At 38.9% G+C, this 21,376-nt stretch overlaps 1 protein-coding gene across 1 annotated transcript in view; it reads right to left on the bottom strand.

Moving 5' to 3' along the window:
- The window catches only part of LOC139724779 (adenylate cyclase type 9-like), a 143,475-nt gene extending 124,543 nt beyond the window's left edge, over window positions 1-18,932 (bottom strand). The window contains exon 1 of the mRNA XM_071635891.1: window positions 18,743-18,932. The gene's annotated coding sequence lies outside the window, so the exon portion shown is untranslated. The remainder of the gene's footprint in view (window positions 1-18,742) is intronic.
- Window positions 18,933-21,376: the final 2,444 nt, after the last annotated feature.

Genomic DNA, 21,376 nt, shown 5'->3' with positions numbered 1-21,376 from the left:
CTTGCTAATACATACAAACAATTTTGCAACCATTTACCAAAGTTTTAAAGGGATGATAAATGAAGTTGTTGGAAGGGGGGGGGGGGGGGGGGATATACAACTGTAGCTACCTATAGTGTGAAGCTACTTTAAATGTTCTCTGCCCATGTATTGCTTGTCACTGGGTAATTTACATCTGTCGCCCACGCGCACATTCATTGCGATGACAGTTTAATGCTCACCAGCTTGTGCGTGAATTGATGGGTGCTTCTAAAGTGTAAATAAACTTGAGTTTCAGAGTCCTTGGTGTTCTTGTGTCAGAGGGCTTGTTAAATTATTCTTCAGGGAGGGGATAACTCAGTATCCACCCTCGCACTCTCATGTAATACTACAAACGCATGAGTGGCTGCAATACACTATATAATGAAATCTCCGGCTATAAAATGTGCATTCATTAACTATTTATCAGCCTACATCTAGTACACATTGTACATACAGAAAAGCTTCAGGTCATCTGTTTTTATTTTTATTTTGTTTTATCTTTTAATCATTTGATAAATGCAGGACCGTGTCATCTCTGATCACCTGAGCAGACATAAACATTCAAGAGGACAGTGCGTTTTGTGACATATCTGTGACATTTCTATCTTTTGATGGCTGATAATGCACCTGTTTCAGTCAACAGAACAGTTATGGTGGGGGGGGGGGGGGTAGATCATCTTCTTGCATAAATGCATGGTTGCTGTGGCACTAATGTACATACAGTCAAACCTGTCTATAGCGGCCACCCAAGGGAGACGAAAAGAGTGGCCGTTATAGACATGTGGCCGCTATAGACAGGCCATCCGACTTTTGTGTGCATTGCCTACATGTACATGTATTATCTTTGTATACATCTTTATCAAAGTAGTTACATGTAGGCCTACATGTATGTGTATACTTACATGTCTACACACATGTGTTTACATGCATTGAAGAATGCCAGTGTTTCTCAAGTAGTGAAGAAAGCTTTACACAGTGCATTATCATGACTGAATGAGTGATGAATGCAGCGGTGGCGGTCACTGAACGTTGCCCATGAATGACTGGCATGGCTACAAAGCAGAAAAGCATGCTAAATTATCTGCTCGGCTACTGCTCCACGGGTGGGTCTGTGGCCGCTATAGACAGGTTAAAATCTACCATGGGAAACAAAGTTTGTGGCCGCTGGCTGCATTAGACAGGTGGCCGCTATACAGTGGGTCATTATCATGGCTTTTCGGGGGGGGGGGGGGGGGATTTTTCAGTGGCCGCATACAGCAGGTGGCTGCTAGGGTAGGCTTGACTGTATATTGCAACTTTCCCATTTATGTATTTACAATGGTTATTATGCAAAATCACATTATGCAGTTGTAACCTACCTGTGGAGGTACTTAGTCTCTTCTCAAACTAGAGACAGAGCAAGAATTGCAGCCTTTTATGAAACATATTATGTAGTATGAAACATTATGCAGTATGAAACATATAAACATGTATGCAGTCATATCTACTTAGAGAAACACTGTCTTTAGCCTAAAGAAATGGACCAAAAACAAAACAAAACAAAACAAAACAAAACAAAACAAAACAAAACCCTCTAATGATCAGTCGCCAAGGAAACAAGGCATGGCAGGAGCGGTAGGTTCACTCATCAGCAGACTTCACAATCAATCTTCAATGTATGACTATTTGAAGATTTGCCTTGAAAAGAAAATCTTTCAAAATAGAAAGGGAGGAGAAAGAAGAAGAAGAGAAAGACATCGATTGTGATACGGACATTAATAAACGTGGACCTAAAAATACCAGATTTATGGCCATGGAAATGCCAAGTAAATCATCTATGGCAGCATTCTTGTCAATGGAGACCCTCTTTATCACTTGACTGGGAGATGGATAGCTTCAAGAGTGCTTATATTGTCTGTTTAGATGACAGCCACTCAATTCTCATCTTCTTCAGAGAATTATTTCTTCTTTCCGGCAACATTTTTCCAGGGAATATCTTTCCAGGGAACATCTTTCCAGGGAAACTATGTCCTTACAGAACTTACATACCTTCATTGACAACAAAGTCAAATCCTTTGCTTGAGTTTATCAACAAAGTTTCTTTTTACACTACTCTTGTCAACAAAAATCAGGGAGTGCCATGGCAGCTATTATACCACAATTCGTAAGCAAAACAAGGCAAGTGCCGTAATGTGTCTCGCCCACAAACGTACAACACCTTTTTTTTATTTTGTTCACAAATGGACCTATGGATCAAAAGTTAGGAGTCATCATTAAATGCACAGTACATTGGGCCCTAAAAGTTTATTGACCCCTGCCTGTGACCTTTGACCTTGTGGTGACCATCAACTCCCCAAGGTACATCTACCATCCAAGTTTGGTCACAAATAGACTTCTGGATCAAAAGTTATGGTCCATAATCGAAACGCGCCCTAAAAACTTAACATTGGGCCCTAAAAGTTCATTGACCCCTGCCTGTGACCTTTGACCTTGTGGTGACCAGCAACTCCCCAAGGGACATCTACCACCTAAGTTTAGTCACAAACGGACTTATGGATCAAAAGTTCTGACCCATAATCGAAACGTGCCCTAAAAACTTAACATTGGGCCCTAAAAGTTCATTGACCCCGGTCTGTGACATTTGACATTGTGGTGACCATTAACTCCCCAAAGTACATCTACCATCCAAGTTTGGTCACAAATAGACTTACGGATCAAAAGTTATGGTCCATAATCGAAACGCGCCCTAAAAACTTAACATTGGGCCCTAAAAGTTCATTGACCCCTGCCTGTGACCTTTGACCTTGTGGTGACCAGCAACTCCCCAAGGGACATCTACCACCTAAGTTTAGTCACAAACGGACTTATGGATCAAAAGTTCTGACCCATAATCGAAACGTGCCCTAAAAACTTAACATTGGGCCCTAAAAGTTCATTGACCCCGGTCTGTGACATTTGACATTGTGGTGACCATTAACTCCCCAAAGTACATCTACCATCCAAGTTTGGTCACAAATAGACTTACGGATCAAAAGTTATGGTCCATAATCAAAACGCGCCCTAAAAACTTAACATTGGGCCCTAAAAGTTCATTGACCCCTGCCTGTGACCTTTGACCTTGTGGTGACCATCAACTCCCCAAGGTACATCTACCATCCAAGTTTGGTCACAAATACACTGACGGATCAAAAGTTATGGCCCATAATCGAAACGCGCCCTAAAAACTTAACATTGGGCCCTAAAAGTTCATTGACCCCTGCCTGTGACCTTTACCCTTGAGGTGACCTTCATACTTGGTAAAAGGTAAAACTTTGTATGACCACTTTTCCCTCCAAGTTTGATTCAAATTGAAGCCCAGAGTACAGAGTTATTCAAGTTTTTATAGCGTTACGGACAGACGACGTACGGACGGACGACGGACGGACAGACGCCGCAGGCGATCCCTTAGTCTCCCCTCACCTCTGGTGGGCTCGACAAAAACTCAGCTATTTTGGAGTATCTGAAAGACAATATTACTTTTGTATTTTTTTTTTTAAACATGTGCTGACATTATCAGTAGCCTGGTATAAAGTATTTTAGAGTGTGCCTCTTGTGACACTGAATTTGAGTTTGTCTTTACCACAACAGTTACGAAGTCTTGGCAAAGACTTTTCTGTGAATTCAATACTGTCACCCTTTATGTCACTGGCTTAGAGTGATTGACAATGCATAAGACTAAAGTAACTCTCAAACCAATGATAGTAAATAACGATAAAATGATAAATCAATTCAGGTATCAAAGTATACAGGGAAAAATGTAATGAAGACATTGATATGTTACAATTATTCAAAGCTAACTGCTACAAATTTCATTCACAACTGCTCATATATATTCATAATCAGCCAAGTTTGTGCTCAGCATAAAATACGACATTGGTTAGAACAAGTAATTTGCATAAGCTACTTGTCCTGCTTTATTTGTAATAACTGTTGCTGCTCTGAAGAGTTCCCAAGTACTGATGGGCAGATACTAATCCCCTTCAAATTCTTTCTTGAGATTCCCTATCATAGATTATCTTTAAATGTAGTAACCTTTATCAAATACTACATATCTTATATGCCATACCATTCTCAAGATGGTTATTTTTTTGTGTATGAATTTTGTCAGGTTGACCAACCTTCATGATAATTAGCAACTTGCTAGAAATATCGCCTCCCATACCAAAATTGCAATGCTATATTGTCACCAATGTATGAAATCAGTAACTTCTTGTCTTGAAAAGAAGTAATACTTGTGCCTTATTCCATTGCTATGGTTTTTACAGTGCACTCCCATTATAACGAAATGCTCGGGACCGGCAGTTTTCTTTTGTTATAACGAAATTTCGTTATAACCGAACAAATACAATATATAACGGAAGCAAGGAAACCACGTATATATATCATATTCTGTTTGCTGAATACTCATCATACACTGGAAAGCTATGTGAAATGTGATGGGATAACTGTATTACAATAATAAACACAAGTTCCATTCAGAAACTGTGCGTGACACAAGGAGCGAATACACAGTGGTGTGGAGCGTTCACCCATGCAGAGACGCTATAAATGCTTGTTCCGCTACATATTTTCGAAAGCAATTCGCATTTCGTTATAACGGAGCACATTTTTTTTGTTTTTCTTTGTCTATGGCGCTCGGAAAAGACTTCGTTATAACGGAAATTTCACTATAACCGTGTTCGTTATAAGCGAATTTTGCACCATAGACTTTAATGGTGATAATTTTGGGACCAGACGATTTACTTCATTATAACAAAATTTCGTTATAACCGTGTTCGTTGTAACGGGAGTGCACTGTAATTGCAAATTCAACCCTTCAAGAAAGGTCCCCATTTGCAAAATACCATACATGTGAAATATATAGCAAATACAGTAAAGTCAAATGCAGAATCTATTGGAATAGCCAGGGATGCAGTTAATACCCATTTGCAAGAGCTATTCCAGATGTATTTACTTGGATGCATTTTATAACAGGGAACCAGAAGCTTCCCTGTATATTTCTCTTTATTCCATAAACAGAGGGGGGTTGGGGAGAAGGGCTTAATGATGCTCTGCTGTTGATTTTATCAACATAACACCCCCCCCCCTTTTCTTTTCATCGAGATGAGGTCACAACAGGAGAGCAAGGCAGCTCAGATACACATGAATATAATAAATAATCAACAAACTAAGCATGACTTAGGGGTCCTGGGAAGCGATTAAGTAAAGGCAGACCCGAGTGCATTTGCATCTGTGGCTGCAGACTGCTTCACCGATACAAAACTGAATCCTCAAAGGCAGTGATAACCTGTTATATTCATGAGGAGGAAAGATTTATGCCAGGTCTGAGCAAAGCCCCGTACCCAGGCGCTGCCCTGCACAGGTGGAGTCAGGAAAGGCCCACTAAAGGGGCGCGCACTCCGAAAAACACCGGCAAAGCAAAAATGTCAATTAAATTCATGTCTGCCAAATTCTATTTCAAAATGTCATTATCGCCAGGCCTGCCAGCGAAAAAGGAGCGCTCCACGTTTGGAGGCAGGCTCACGGCGGTGCCCCCGAAAGGGCACAGGGCCGAAACGCCACAATGTCGGCTTCCTCTGGAAGTTATTTTTCGCTTTATTCAGAATCGCTCAGTGCTCCTCACTCCTCCCCATCCACTTCTCCTGTTTCACGCTCAGCAGGCAATGGTGCTGGCCTTGTTTTATTGGGTGATTAGAAGCACATCAGCTCTACTGAAGGATAAGAGAGAGAGAAAAAAAAGACACTAATTGTGCACTGCACGAAAGGTGGAAATCAAACCCGAGGAATTTTTCGGCCTAATTAAATTTGTCAATAACAATACCTCATGGATATTTATGTTCTTAATTATCAATCTCCTTTAAAAAAAACCAAAAAACAAAACAAACATACACAAAAAAGGAAGAAGAATGCTACGACAAAAACGCATCTGAAGCATTAACTTTTAAGACAGTAATCTGGGTCTGATTCACTTGGATCATATGGAAAGTGATTATTACATCACAGGTCATTATTTTGAGAAGGACGAGCAGTTGACAGGGAAACTCCATGTGGGTTTTGTGTGATACTGGGTGAGAAGTATCACGCATCATCAAATTCCAGGATATTACCACGATCACCACCAACAGCCTATGGGAGAACCCAGCAAATCAACACCTGGATCTGCCATCAACACAATCTTAGATATTAGAGATATTAGGCTACAGGGATATGAGGCTGCTCCTCCTCCTATTACTGATGGGGTAGCAGCCACATTTACACATAGGATTTATTGGTTTTTCCATGCGATATGCAATTTTTCGCATCATTCCCACTGGTTATATTAAGAACAATTCTGTTCTGCTTGCAATGCTTGTATTTTTCAGACTGCACATGTCCAAATAATAGTCACATTCATGCAGACAAAATAGCAGGATAACAAATGCAATCCAAATACTGAGATACTGTAAAACGAGGAATGTTCGCTTGCATTTTAATTTCGCGAGTTTCGCGAGAGCAGAGATTCACGAGATTAAAATGCACACTAAATATCTTGTCTACACTATATGCATAGAATGTTAGAGGCAACTCGCGAAAATTTCATGCTGCGAATAAGGCTGTCGGCTCAAACTTGTGAAAATTTCATGCTGCGAATAAGGCCGTCGACTCCCATTCGCGAAAATTTCATGCCGCAAAAATATTGTGTTCTACAGTATTTTGCACCCATTCAGACAGACAGAAATATCCCACTTATTGCCAATCACATTCATTTGTTGAACAAACTGCAGATGCTTGAAATCTACTGAAATGGTGAAACTTGCCCTTGTATTCTAATCAATCATGCATGTTTTAAATGATGAAACAAAAAATCCTGAGTTTTTTTTCTCTCTAATGTTAACACACTTGCCTTGGTGCAAATTATTGTGCTGTTTGTGCCAAAATAATAGCAAGATTTCTAGGGATTTGGATTCCGATGCTGATTGCGCTATTTAGTGGGATTTATATGTCAACACAGATAAAAACTTTGACATTTGGATATCCATGCACATCTCCAGAATCCTGCTAATTAGCACACAGTGTAAATTCCACAGTTTTGACTAGTGAAGCCATGGGAACCAAGTGTAGAGACCTACTGTTGCTAGTGAGTGAAAACTGCACAATGAGATTTTAAAGGGGTAAACAAAGAGGGTTTCCTCGCATGCTGTTCGCACATGCAGAGCAAATTATCGTGAGAATTCCAACAAATCAAGCTGGACCAATTTTCGTATCAGAATGTGTTGCAAGAATTAAAATTTCTTTGTGTGGGTATGTGTGTGTATGTGTATCCACACACAAGAATCAAGGTTTTTGTATAGCATTGCAAAAATTAATTTCAACACCTGCTAAATTTGGGAATGTGTGAACAGGACAACAGCCAAGAAGTATGTTAAAGGACAAGTCCACCTTCATATACATAAGGATTGAGAGAATGCAGCAATATTAGTGGAACACATCAGTGAAAGTTTGAGGAAAATTGGACAATCCGTTCAAAAGTCACGAATATTTTAAGTATCTGCGCAGTCACTGCTGGAAGAGAAGACTACTACAGTGTATGATGTCACATGCGTACAACTATATAAGGAAAATAAAAAGAGAATTTCACAAAACTTGACTTTTTGAATAAAGTGCACATTTCTTCGACTTGCTACTGACGTATGTTAAGGGTAATATTATTCCCCCTGCCTTCTGAAAGAGAGAAGTCGAGTGTTCTTTTGTTATGCGAGAAAAATGGAAATATGTTGAATTTTCTTTATTCTTTCTTTATATCGTTGTACTCATGTGACATCACAAGCTATAGTAGTCTTTTCATTTAGCCGTGACTGAGCAGAAACTTCAAAAATTCATAACTTTTGAACGGATTGTCCGATTTTGCTCAAACTCTCACTGATGTGTTCTACTAATATTGCTGCATTCACTCAACCCACATGTCTATGAAGGTGAACTTGTCCTTTAAACATCTTATGACCAACACCTCAATATGTCATTGACATTGTATAAAGGCGAGTTAAGCAAGCACAGGTGGAAATCCATTTTATATTAGGACATACTGAGGATTACAAACCGAATCATGTCTACAAGGTATCTCAACTTATGGCTCTTTCTCTGTTATACATATTTTTTCATATATATCACAACAGTGATACAACAATGATTTAAAGGTATTAGCCCACATTTGTAAACCTGCAGCAATTGGTCTCATAGTTAGTATGGAGTTTGGGTATGATTGCAGTAACACCTGTGCAAAATTTCGCTCCAATTAGTCCATTACTTTCATAAAAATAAATGAAAATGCACCGTATGCATGCGTATAAAAACGCTCGCAAGCTCTGGTCCACGCACGTACTACATGCATGCGATACATGTGTTAGTTAATGTACGTAGCTAGCCCGCGCTCGTAATTCAATTTTGGGTCGGGTTGACCCGGTTTGAAAATTGATTTTAAAACGATGATTTTCTCTCTTTTATCGAATGGTATAGACAAAGAGCAACAGGTGAGGTATGTTACTGTTATAACTTGTACTTGAAGTCATATTGGACCTGTTTTATGCAGTTTTGATTTTCGTGGGTTTGCAAATGTGGGCTAGTACCTTTAAGGAGATGTTGAGGAGAATATCAAGGAAGACATGGGCAACTGAGTGCCATGGAATTTTGGAAGAATTTAGTAAAAATAGTATGTACAGTCGGGTTAACAACGAACTTTTGAATAGGCCCTCTTTGAAGTCTATAAAAAATGATGATGTCAAAAAGGCAACATCCATGACAACAAACTTGGTAGTGTTACCCTGTATTCCAACCACTATAATACTTTGGGTTTCTGTTCATCCATGAACCTTCTATTCACAGTTTTTTGAAATTAAAAAGGAAAAAGAAAAAAGAAGGCTGTTTCAAGATATTCAACAGAAGGCAACTTCTAAAGAAACAACCATGGTGAAAAATTATGGAATAAAAGCAAGCTTGCAAACTGCACAAAAACCTACCAAAATGCGCGTAACAGCTGATTGGCTACAGTCAATCTGTCGCCATAGCAACTGCAATGATTATAAGTTCAATTGCTGGTCAGAAAATTGCTTTTCTTTGGCGGCTGGTAGATGTCTTCTTCCCCAGTCCAAATTGATAAGAATAGAAGCCTCTTTTCACAAATGGAATGCACGCTGCATGCATGCGCTGCCTCTGCTTGTGGCATTTGCTTTATGTGGCATTTGTTATGTGGCATTTCTGCTAACGAGTTTCCGCCGTGACCAATCCCCAAAACATGCTGCTGTATGTGGTGCCTATAATTCTACCCTGTTCCATAATCAATCACATTAAAATTGCAAGGGGACAAAATCCCCCTGAAACACAACCGTACGAGCAAATGGCACTATTGAAAATCTGGATGCAGACAAGTGAAATTCAAAGCAAAGCTATCTATACGTCAACACTTACCATCCAGACACTAACAAAGAGACCAAAGACTTTATCTGATGCCATAAACCCTGAATTTTAGAGTTAAATCTGCACATGTAATCACCCTAGTATACGTGCAAGATAAACATGCTCTGATTTGCAAGAGTTGCAATTTTAAAACATCTTCGGACTGTGCTTTGAATCAATGTGACTCCATTTACAATCTGAAGTCTAGTCAGTCTAACACAAAGACAAAGAATTTATGTGATGCAATAATACCTGCATTGAAAATCTTGAATACGATATATAAGCTAGAAATGTGTAAATGCTTTAATACAGACTTTTCATTTTTCTAGAAAACAATCGGCAACATACTATACCTCTGAACCAAGCTGTTATGGGACAGTATCATGAATTTCTGAGGCACATTAATTTTGCTGCTTATAAATGATGAGCCATCAATCAAACATTAACACTAGGAACTGACAGACTTACTTATGCAATAAAAACGTTTTATAAAATGAAGAGGGTTACATTTTGTACTTAGAGGTTGATGAAATATGCTGTCATTTAACTAGTGTAGGTACATATCAATCTCTCTTTACATGTCTATCAGTAAAAAAAAAAAAAATTGTCAAAACTTGTTTTCAATGAATGTAACAAGTTACATTATTTACATGTAGTCTGAGCTTGTGAGTGATGTCTAGTGTGTGCAAGTGATGTGTAAAGCCCATGTAATGAATTTAGTGTAGGGTTTGGATGAATCAATATTTGCTCTCTTTAAATAAGGACAGCTGGATAATTAGGATAAAGATCTTACTCATTAGTTGATCTGATCATGCAGCGTCAATTACATTTCTCAAATATTCCTGGATGTACACAATGTAAGATTCTAGTTGGTCAAACTGTAACTACACGCAGCCGCTGTCGCGAAGTGACAGCGGCTGCATGTCTACTCTCTAGTAGACGTTTTCATTTTCAGCGGTGGGTGTACGTTTCCTTCACGAATATCTTTATTAATTGTAGAAAACTAAAATATACGGAATCCCCATAATCTATGATATTCATTCAATAATCGGTATGCAATTTTTTTTAACTACGTCAAAAACTCACCGAAATCCGTGACTATAATCGGTCTGTAAGCGTCCGTATTGCTCACTCCTCATCTTCTGCATGTTATTTGAATGGCAGTCACTCTCATATACTACAACTTAGCGAGTCGGAAATATTCATGAGCTAGTCGGAAATATTCATGAGCTAGTCGGAGCTGAAGTGGTGACCTAGTCGTAGAGCGGAAGTGACATATGCAAAGGTCAAACCATTGCCGGAGCAGCACGCGCGGATACGAGTGCTTTGCGTAACACACAAAACGCACGGGCGCACGGGCGTACGTAAAACGCTACCACTTCTGGTTGCGCATGGGTGGTAGTTCATTGATTTTGTGAAGCTCTCGAAGAAAAAGATGCTACCACACAATCTACTCCGAATAATTCAACAATAAGGTCTGGATACCAATGAAACACCAAATTCAACTCCACCATCAGCAAAATACAATGTAGGTGAGTGGTAAAAATTATCTTTATGTTAAAATCAAACATAATAAAAGACATTTTATGTGATTTTGCTGTCAATAGCGACGGTCGTTTACAACGTTTAAACACTAGTATATGTCAGACTGCTGTGCTTCGCACAGCGGTCTGGTCAGGCTAGTCAAACTGGTACATTTATTAGCTTTCCTTTATTGCTGTAAACCCTTGGCTATGTTGTGTGTTTAATCTGTTTTTAATGTGGTTCAAAGTAGGGGAAGGGAGGAATTACAGTAGCAAGAAATGAGAGACTTTAAGACACATTTAATAAATTTATGAAAATGTGAGCAAATTAGCAATTTTGTCAAGCTGGTTCAACAAACAGGCACAAAGTACATTGTACCTACTGCCCTCTAAGGTTTTCACTCACAAATTTCAAAATGAGCCGGTTATGGTTCTAATTTTTGTCAAGATTTCATAGTTTGAATTCTTACCTAAAACACTTTCATCTGATAGTCAATGACTCGAAGGGTGTTGACAATGGATCTTGTGCTTTACGTTTTTTTTTTTAAATATTCTAAACAGCACTCTGTTAAAGCAGATGTAAACCATATAGCTCTATTGAACATGCTCTGATTTGCAAGAATCTTGATAAACAACTTTGGGACCCTTCTTGGAATTATTAAATGTGATCTGATTTGCAATCTTGAGTCTTGTTTTTGTACATACACAAAGAAAAAAAAATTATATGAGGTGAAACATGATTGCATTCATGGCTGTTATTACAATATCACACAAAAGGCTATACGTGCTAACAATACTACAGTGCACTCCTGTTATAACAAACACGGTTATAACAAAATTCCGGTTACAACGAAATAAAAATTCAGACCACAACTTTATCCACTCTTGGTTTTTTTTATATCGTTTATTTGTTCCGTTATAACGAAATTTCGAAAAGAAAACTGCCGGTCCCGAGAACTTTGTTATAATGGGAGTCCACTGTATTTTCACTCGCTGTATTTCTGTTCTAAAACACAGTAGAGAATCATGGACTTTGAATCAGAAAATCTCCTGGGATTATGAGGGGCATGTTTGTCAGCATCCAATACCTACATTTTTTTCCACAAATCCAGGCTTTTGTTTCAAGTTGATAGGCAACTACCCAATAATGTGAATCCTACCTCCTCACTTTTTGAAATAAAAACAAAACAAAAACAAAAACAAAACACAGCTCAGTTGGTCTATTGTTTTGTTTTGTTGTTTTATTTGTTGCGCCGAATATTCGTTTTACACTACAGTACCTTGTAAATGGCTACCCTTACTCTTGTCTTGCATCTGAGTTTCGACATGAGCATACCCCAAAATTCACTGACTTATCTTTTAGTATGAATGTTGAAGTAACAAACCAAAAAGATATTTTCCCATTAGAGTTCCCCCCCCCCCCATTTCATAAATAAGCCTCTTGAATCTTTTCAACACTGAGCAAACAGACTTTCTTGGTTCAACATATGACCAATGAAATATAATTATCTTGAGACTACTTGGTTTCTAAATTCAGACCTGGCAGCGACCAGCATCATTTACGCTGCATCTTTTCTTCCTTTTTTTTTTTTTGGGGGGGGGGGGGGGGTGAGGATTAAGCCCAACTGTAACATTCATCAAAGGAGCAATCATCCTTGAAACCTATGACAACATTCACTTTATGGCTGTAATGGGATAGCTATATGAGTTATTAATACCTTCCCTCTCAAGGCGACAGAATGGTATCCAGTGCATTCAGGGTAACTAGATGGAAGATTGAAGAGCTAGCTGAGTTGTTGGTTTAACTCTCTTTGTACCACCACCTCAAAATCCCCCTGACATTGTGGTTATACATACACTATGATGCATAGGTCTGAGTGCGTAAGGAGGACTTGTGTGCATAAGGTAACTATGGAATTGTCTAAAACATGAGACAAAGCACAGACAGTTTACACTAGATTCCAAAGTTACCCAATGCACACTGTTTCTACTGATGAACAAAAAGATGTGCATCATCTGTTTTATATAATGGTGGACAATTTTTTTTTTGCCAGAAATCCATCTTTTTAATCTTATGTCCATTAATTACCAACACATGGCAATTAACTGGATGCATTTCCTTTTGGCTTGCCATAGATGCATGGCTAACCGTAACATACATGTACATCCTGTGTGTAGGCCTACAGTGTTGTACATGTACTGCACCACCAAACCCTTTCTCAGGCTTGGTGTTGCATTGCTTCTCAAGATACCTACAATGTACTATTCATGGTTGATATTTCATTCGGCAGAATAAAAAAGTTTTCCTACATTTGAACCTTTCATCAATTACTGTTCATAGACTGTACAACTGTTTCATTTCATCATCTACAGCTCAGCTCAAACTTGGCCCTCGCACCCACAACCGTTATGGTGACCACGCTTTCTCCGTTTGTGCCCCCCTTCTTTGGAACAACCTCCCTACTCATATTCAGTCCTCCACCTCTGTTGACATCTTCAAAAAGAAACTTAAAACCCATTTATTTCTAGAACAGAACTGATGAGAATACATTTGTATCTTAAGCTGATTCATATGTTTGTTTGTTTGTTTTGATAACTGTAAAGCGCTTCGAAACATGTTGTATTAGGCGCTAAATAAATATTTCATATTATTATTATTATTATTATTATTTCAGCGTACAGAATATTCAAAAGCCCCTATAACTGCAAACCTGTGACTTCAGACATTAGTAACACATCTGAGAAAATTGAAAATCTCATTTATCTCTCAAATTGGCAAATTTTACCAAATTTCTTTCAGATTGTTAGAAATTTTAATGAATTTAATCAAATTCATATCATATTTTTCAAGTATAAAAAGGTACATATGGAGTGGAATTCAGAGGCAAAAAAAAGAAAATTTTTGAAAAATTCCCCCACGGCTAAATTGGTTAAAGTAAACTGCATGTCATCATCCCAAAGTTGAACGGTGAATAAATATAAATAAACTGGATAGCAAAAGAAAGTACCCACTTCTGTCAAATGCTGCACACAAAAATGTACCCCCTAGAAATAAACAATTTTTGTACATAGATCTGTCCTACAATGCCCCTTACTAATCACATGCACATAAGCAAGTGAATGTCTTCATGACAAAGAAGAACTTGACATGACTTGATATTGCAGCATACCTATGTACAAAAATTGTTTATTTCTAGGGGGTGAATTTTTGTGTGCGGCCTTTGACAAAAGTGGGTACTTTCTTTTGCTGTCCAGCATATAAAGGAATATCTGCCATTTGAATGAAAGTGAGACACAAATTACCCTCACTGGCTTTCCTTCTTCTCATTCACATACCAAGGATGGAAGAACCTAATAAGGTGTACACAGACAACAGTGCAGCTGGGCATACTCCCTCTTCAGATGTGACATGTTCTTCTACACATACACACCATTGATTTAATTATCCTCATTTAACAGGGATCGATCGGCCAGATGTCAACTTGCTGTGTTCAGTCACTGACGAACACTATGTGAATGATGAATACGATGGAAGGAACGTTGGGAGATACAATCTTCTGTGTATAAAGCAAGGAGGTTCAAGAGATTGGAGTCACAACCGTCTTTATATCCTTTGCTAGATGTTCGATGCCACCACTCAAAAACATTTGAAACATGTGCGAAACTAGATCTGCCGTGCAGATAAGAAGACAATAGGCGTTTTCACATCAGCCCGATATAAATCCAAGCTCGAGATATTTTCCAATTTCCCAAGTCAGAAAATAGCGCGCTATTTCGAAACATCGGGCTGATGTGAAAACGCCTAATAGACTTGTGTCTCACATTGCATAATCACCAGTCACTCTCTAGGGAAGATATATGTCTTTGTGATGATAATTATTTTTCGCTGTCCTTTCTTATAAGAGATAGATGATATATAATGGTGAAGACACCTGGATGCGCGAATAGAAATTGGACAAAAAATGATGGAATAAAAACAAAAATTACTCGACTGGGGATGCCTGGGCATTAATCTGATATATCTTTGAGTAAAGAATTGTACTTGAAGATTATTCCATATCAATTTTATTTGTGGGAATGAAGTAGAAATGTGATAAAACTGGCTTTCCATGATTTTTAAACACTTTCACATAATACACCTCTGATTTACACTTTTACACAAATTTCTGGAGAGGGATTGACGTTTGTTTTATATGCTTTATCATTAAAAAGTGAGATTTCCTTTCATTTAATAAATACACATGCAAAGTATAGCCAACATTATGTTAACGCTCAAAATGAATCTTCAGATTGCTCAGCAAGACAGCAGCATCGAACATCGATCATCAAAGGCACAAATGCACCTGCGGAATTCTTTTGTACATCAATAGAGAACTGACAACTCTTTGAATAATTACGGCCAGTTGGAACTCCAACTCTTAAAACCTCCTTGATATTTAAAGTCTGGCAAACTGGTAGAAGATTGAGAAGTGTGCATCACGGAAAAGTGTCCCCGTCGCCTAGTTTACTCACAAACGCATTCAAATTTATGGACATTTTTGCACTGTAGGCCTCGCAACAAGCTAGTCCTTCCATCCATACATATTTGTTGCATTTTAATAACTGGAATGCAGTTTGCACGCATTAGTTGTTGCTATGATGGGGAGGTCTCAGGCAAGCCTTGGGCAAGTTCAATAGTTGTCTGGAAAGCCTATGTTATAAAGGTACATCAGAGACTCCAACTCTCCCGTTTTCGACGGGAGATCTCCTGCCGAAAACCCATTTTTGCAAAATCTCCCGTTCTCCCGCTTGAGATTTAATTTCTCCCGCCCTGGCTCTTTGTCTCCCGTTGGAGAGGATTTCTTACTTATTTCTATCGTATGTTGAAAAAAAAAAGCCTTAAACAGCACCAGAGAGCATCTGGAACTCTACGAACTTCGCGCTTCGCACACATCAACTTGGAGTCTCCCGTTTGCTAGGGGTTTGAGGCGGGAGAATCTCCAGATCAGAAGGTGCTTTGGGTTGGAGTCTCTGGTACATGTGTATGCATACCCTTGCAAAATCAATGTTGGCCCTACTTGTAAGCTGGTCTCCTGAAACTGTACTCACTGGTGTGTGTCTTATTCTTTTTTTTAAAGAAAGAAAAAAGCTTGTACCAAAGAGACACAGAGCAGAAATAGACTTCATTCTCCTGCTCATTGCGGACAGAAGAAAAGGTTGAAATTCTGATACCTGAATTTCTAAAAGTGAATTATTGACTTTGGCAGTTCGTATATAAAAATAGCCATCCCATCCTGCATTCGGTCAGGGAGACTATCATTTTATCGTGATTGTAACCCGTGTCCTGGAACTTCGAAGGCCAGGGACTCTCATTGTGTGGCTGAGGGAGATTTTTGTTTTCTCAATTTCTATCCCTTCTCTATCGCTCTAAAAATAGAGTTTGGGCAAAATATCATTGCTGATCAAACAAGAACCTTGATTATTGTGTGCATTCTTTTGGGGGCAGCTCCAATAAATCACCTATAAAACTGGGGGAAAAAACTGCTGTGAGCAGAAATCTATGGAGGGGGATGGTGGACATAAATGTCATGCCCAACCTGGTGTTCACTAGTCCAGAGAACCTCTCGCCGGGGTGCATACTGTACATCACATGCTGACATGTGATGGAATTGCTTTATATTCTTCACAACCAACAGTGTACATGTTCACAAGACAATATAATCACAAAAGCATGACAAGAATGCATTCTTTCTGCACCATGTGACAGCTTTGTTTTTCAGCCTGCTATTGTCTCTGCCTGTTCAGATATTTAGAGGAACTTTAGACACACAAAAGAACCTTTTTTTTTTTACACGTGTCTTGACACACGTTCCATACCAAACAAGTGATATTTTTGGTTGCCTGAAAGCAAATCGTAATCATGCTTCTCTAACACGTTTCTCAAATTGGCCAATCATGTCCACATGCTTCCCTATACAAATTTAATTTGATTCTATGACAATGCGCAAAATATAGTTGGCAAGGTTGAGTTTTAACTTCAACTCTCGCATGTAGGTGAATCAAATGTTGCATGTTTGATAGGCGGGCCACATCATTTATGATGCAGCTAATGCATATAATTTTATTTGCAGTAGGGCAATTGGCGAGGAGACACATTTCAATGTCTGAGCAATTAGTCCATGTACCTATTAACTCTATAAAGTTACAAACTATGCACCACAGAAACTCAGCTAAGAACAGGTTATTTTGTAAGTCCGAAGTCCCTCTTTACAAAAACTGTGTAAACCACAAAGCTTTAGCTTGCAGTGCATATCACACGTGACTGAATACCACAAAACCCTGATAAGTTCTCACGAGATGATCTGCTATTCCTGGTTTACAATCCCACCATGTTTTGACAGTTTCCTTGAGTTCTCTGCTTCTGACAACACAACTGGAGAGTCTACAGAACGGCATGATTTATGTGAAGTTAAGGCACTTGAAAGACAACAACTTTTTCTCTTCTCCCAATGTGATAACAGATGTATTTTCTGGAAACACCCATACCTACTATAAGGTCACTGCCCTCATAGGCAAGCCCCACTTGAATCTCCTCAGGTGTCACTTGCCAATGGTAGATAATGTACATGTATCATCAGAGGATAAACATTCAGACAAATTGAAAATCTGAAAACTCATTTTTACACCAAATTCAAACAGAGGAAAGAGTAAAGGAAATGCATGCCTTGACTGCATTGCAAGGTAAGTGGCCAAAGACATGACTCCACAACTGGAAGCAACAATGCTACCAAGCCATACACAACAGACATCACACACGTGTATACACATCAAGACGTGAAAAATTGAAATTCTATATCTTTTTAGCATTTTTACCCTCTATAAAATGAATTGTGATTTTGTGATTGTATTTGTAGTAAATGTAATAGATTGTATATTTGTATGTACATGCATAATGCACAATTATAAGCCATTTAGCTATTGCACTGATGCAAGTCACGTTTTTAATAAACCATATTGGTGATACCCAGTATTGGAATGACACTAACACTAGATACTACTATAATAAGTTGTTATTATGTGAATTCAACAGGTTGCAAAAATAAAACTTACATTCCCTAGCACACTCATGATAGCCTCAGTGACAAAATCAAAAAAAAAAAAAAAAAACTCACAAAAATGTTCATGACCTCATTTGTGAAAATATCTGTTTGCGAAAACAAGTTTCTAGAGTACCTATTGCAGTCATAATTTTAGTTGTCCAAATTAAGACAAAGGATTTTAATACCCTGACATGTTCATACCTCCGGTTTTCGTGCTTTCATCAACTTTATGATATGGACTATCCCGAGACTAAAACATGAAGTATACATGTAGATCCATTATGTCCTTTCCTCCTTTTTGTACCCCCCCCCCAAATCTGTCTGTCTTGCTCATCAGCTGTTATAAATGTACTGTCATTTGTGCCAGCATGAGCAAGTGTGGGCAGAATACCTTCAAGTCATCTGCACTCTTGAAGATGGCCTTTCCCCCGCTACCCAGGTAGCGTCCTCATGTGCAGCAGGTATCACGTTTCGGTAATATTGCACTCTGTATGTCTCATTGCCTCGGTCTTGACTTTGCCTTTCTCTTTCTTTAATGATGAGGAGTGGAGACAAAAATAGCTCTATAAGCAGCAAAAGCAACAGTAAGAACAACCATGCTCTCAGTGGCCGATTGCCACCATGTCGATAACACTCGTGATAAAAGCCTTGGAATGGTCATTCATTACTTACGTGCAACAAAGACGTTCAGAACACACAAAGTCAACCAGAGCCCTTCTTCTCTTCAGCAAGGCATCCTGCATGAGTGAATATAAACAGCAAGTCAGTACTTAAATGCTAAACACAAATTTTCATGACGCCCACTTTGAACTCTCTGCAACAATAAAACTCATTCATCTTCACATTCCTTCCATACCCAAACAACAGTGGTATAAAACCTGCCAAAAACATCTCCATCCTACATCCTGCCAAAACAAAAGGTAAATAGAAGCAATTGTCAAATTGAAATTAACATTTTAAGTTGTTGTTGTTGTGTGTGTGTGTGTGTGTTGTTTTTTTTTTTTTTTATTGAAATAAATAACGAGTCACAAGTGCAGGCAAATTTAGAGTCTGGCATTAAGTAGCACCATACATCATCTCTAGCATGAAACTTAATCTTAAAAGCATAGTACATGTACATAAAAATTAGCAAATTTGACTACACTTACGTCAGTATCACTAGTCCCTACCCATCTGACACCATACCATATTTCTTTTATGCCACCAACTCAGTAATGCTCAGATGCATGGTGTAGAAACAGAGGTTAAAATGCTCTTGAAGGTTTGATGTGAATTTATGATAAATGCAGCCAGCCACCCATGCAAATAGCTGTTATTTTTAGCAACTTGTATTCTTGATTACTACTCTGCTGGCATTTCCATCCAGGACTGACATGCATGGGGGAACCATTGCACAAAAAGAACGGCATTCATCTGCACAGGAGTGCAGCAGCTATATCGTAAAAAGAATTTTTCTCCCTTTATTCTCATAATGGAATGTCGAACTGCAAACAAAGAGGGAATATAAGGGTGAGAGGGAGAATAATACGGAAATACTTTGGGTGAACAGAATCAAAACAATATCTTAAACTTACAAATAACCATTTAATTTAGGCTGCACTTAAACGTACACTGTATATATAGCTTTCTGACACACAGAATGACGTATCAGTGTTCAGTATTTCACATGAGAAGTGTCATGAGCATCCAATATGCAAGTCAGTGGGTGTGTTTATCAACTCACTTCTGGCACAGAATTAAGGTTTCCAAACAACTTTCAGAGAGCTTTGGGCAGTTGATTAACGCAAAGCTGTTTTGATTATGGGATTGGAAAAAGGTTTCTGAAATGCCGAAAAAAGTGTGGGGGACTGCAAATGCATTTGAGCCAGACACATATTTCTGGAGAGTTGATGAATGCAAAGTCGTTTTGAAACGCGTTTATAGCTCGGACCTGCCCACAGCAAGGAGCTTTGAAGCTCCTTGCCCACAGCAACCACTGCCAACGTGTACCGTAAAGTTCCGTGTAAAAGACGCACTATTTTTTTGTCGGAAAACATTGAAAATCGGGGGTGCGTCGTATACACGGGTACAGTCGAATCACGGAAAAAAATCCATCATGTACACCCAATTTTATAAGGCCAACTTGGGGCCATGTATGCCCATCGACGTTTGGAAGGTAAGCAATCACTCAAACTTACGGATAAATGAGCGATCTTTCAATCTGGACACACACAAAAGCTGCAAATACGAGATAAACTTACGATCGGCCTTGTGCAGTAACGATGTATCAATCTGGCCATAGACAACAGCTGTAACAGCACTGCTGTATGCTAGCAATGTCAGTCTACCAAGCTACCAACAGCCAACCTAGTAGCTGGAATACGCGATGTACAGGTATCATTACTAAATTACCGATACCGTAAAACTTATCAATGTACTAGTATCAATATGGCCATAGACAAAAGCTGTAAAATACGGAGTAGGATCGACACTATGTCACCGTAAATATGAACGATGTGTGAAGCATGCATGCATATCCATGTCGTTCGTTTGCTCTTCATTTCACGAGGCCAGCTAGGATAGCATAGCTACACTGCTAGCTAGCTAGCTACAATGTAGCAAGCCTTTGGCAAAGGCAGCAGCTGCAGAGAGGCTTTTGCAATGGACTCGCGTGCACACAGCGATCGGATCGTAGCGCGCTTGCCCGTTGCGCGCTGTGTGTGCAAGTCTATTGCTCTCTGTGTGCGTGTGCTGAAATTATAGCGAGCTGGGGTGGTATTCTGAGACCGTTTTATCTCTGTTGTAAGTCTGTTGTAACAAATCCGTATTCTGAACACCGTTTTATCTCTGTTGTAACTTCTGTTGTAACTTGTGTTGTAACTAGTGTTTTATCTTGCGCACTCTTTGCCTGCGCATACCATTGTCTTAGGGTATGCGCACGCGCGTAACAGTGGGCGCAAACCTGAACACCCATTAGATTACACGGTATTCTGAAAACTGTTTTATCTTCTGTTGTAAGTCATGCCCCGTGCAAATTTATGCTTCTGAGATAAAACAGGGTGGAGGGTGTTATAACTCCGTTGTAACTTTCGTTTTAACTTATGTTAGATAGTGAGATTATTCATCAACTCAATATTGTGGTATGCGAGTTCAAAATAAAAAAGATATACAAAAAATAAAAACAATGTATGTACAGATAGACAAATGATATAGCAGTTTGACAAAATGTAAACTCATTCCACAATACAAAATTTGGTAACAGTAACATTGCAAGTACATACGCGTAGCATAATTATGCACATAGATAAAAACACAAACACATGAACA

The sequence above is a fragment of the Diadema antillarum genome, unplaced genomic scaffold (assembly GCF_040938485.1).
Source record: "Diadema antillarum isolate AM-2024a unplaced genomic scaffold, OU_Dant_1.0 scf00000228, whole genome shotgun sequence".
Classification (NCBI taxonomy): Eukaryota; Metazoa; Echinodermata; class Echinoidea; order Diadematoida; family Diadematidae; genus Diadema; species Diadema antillarum.
The sequence above is the reverse complement of the archived record's forward strand: the minus strand, read 5'-3'. Positions and strand labels throughout refer to the sequence as shown.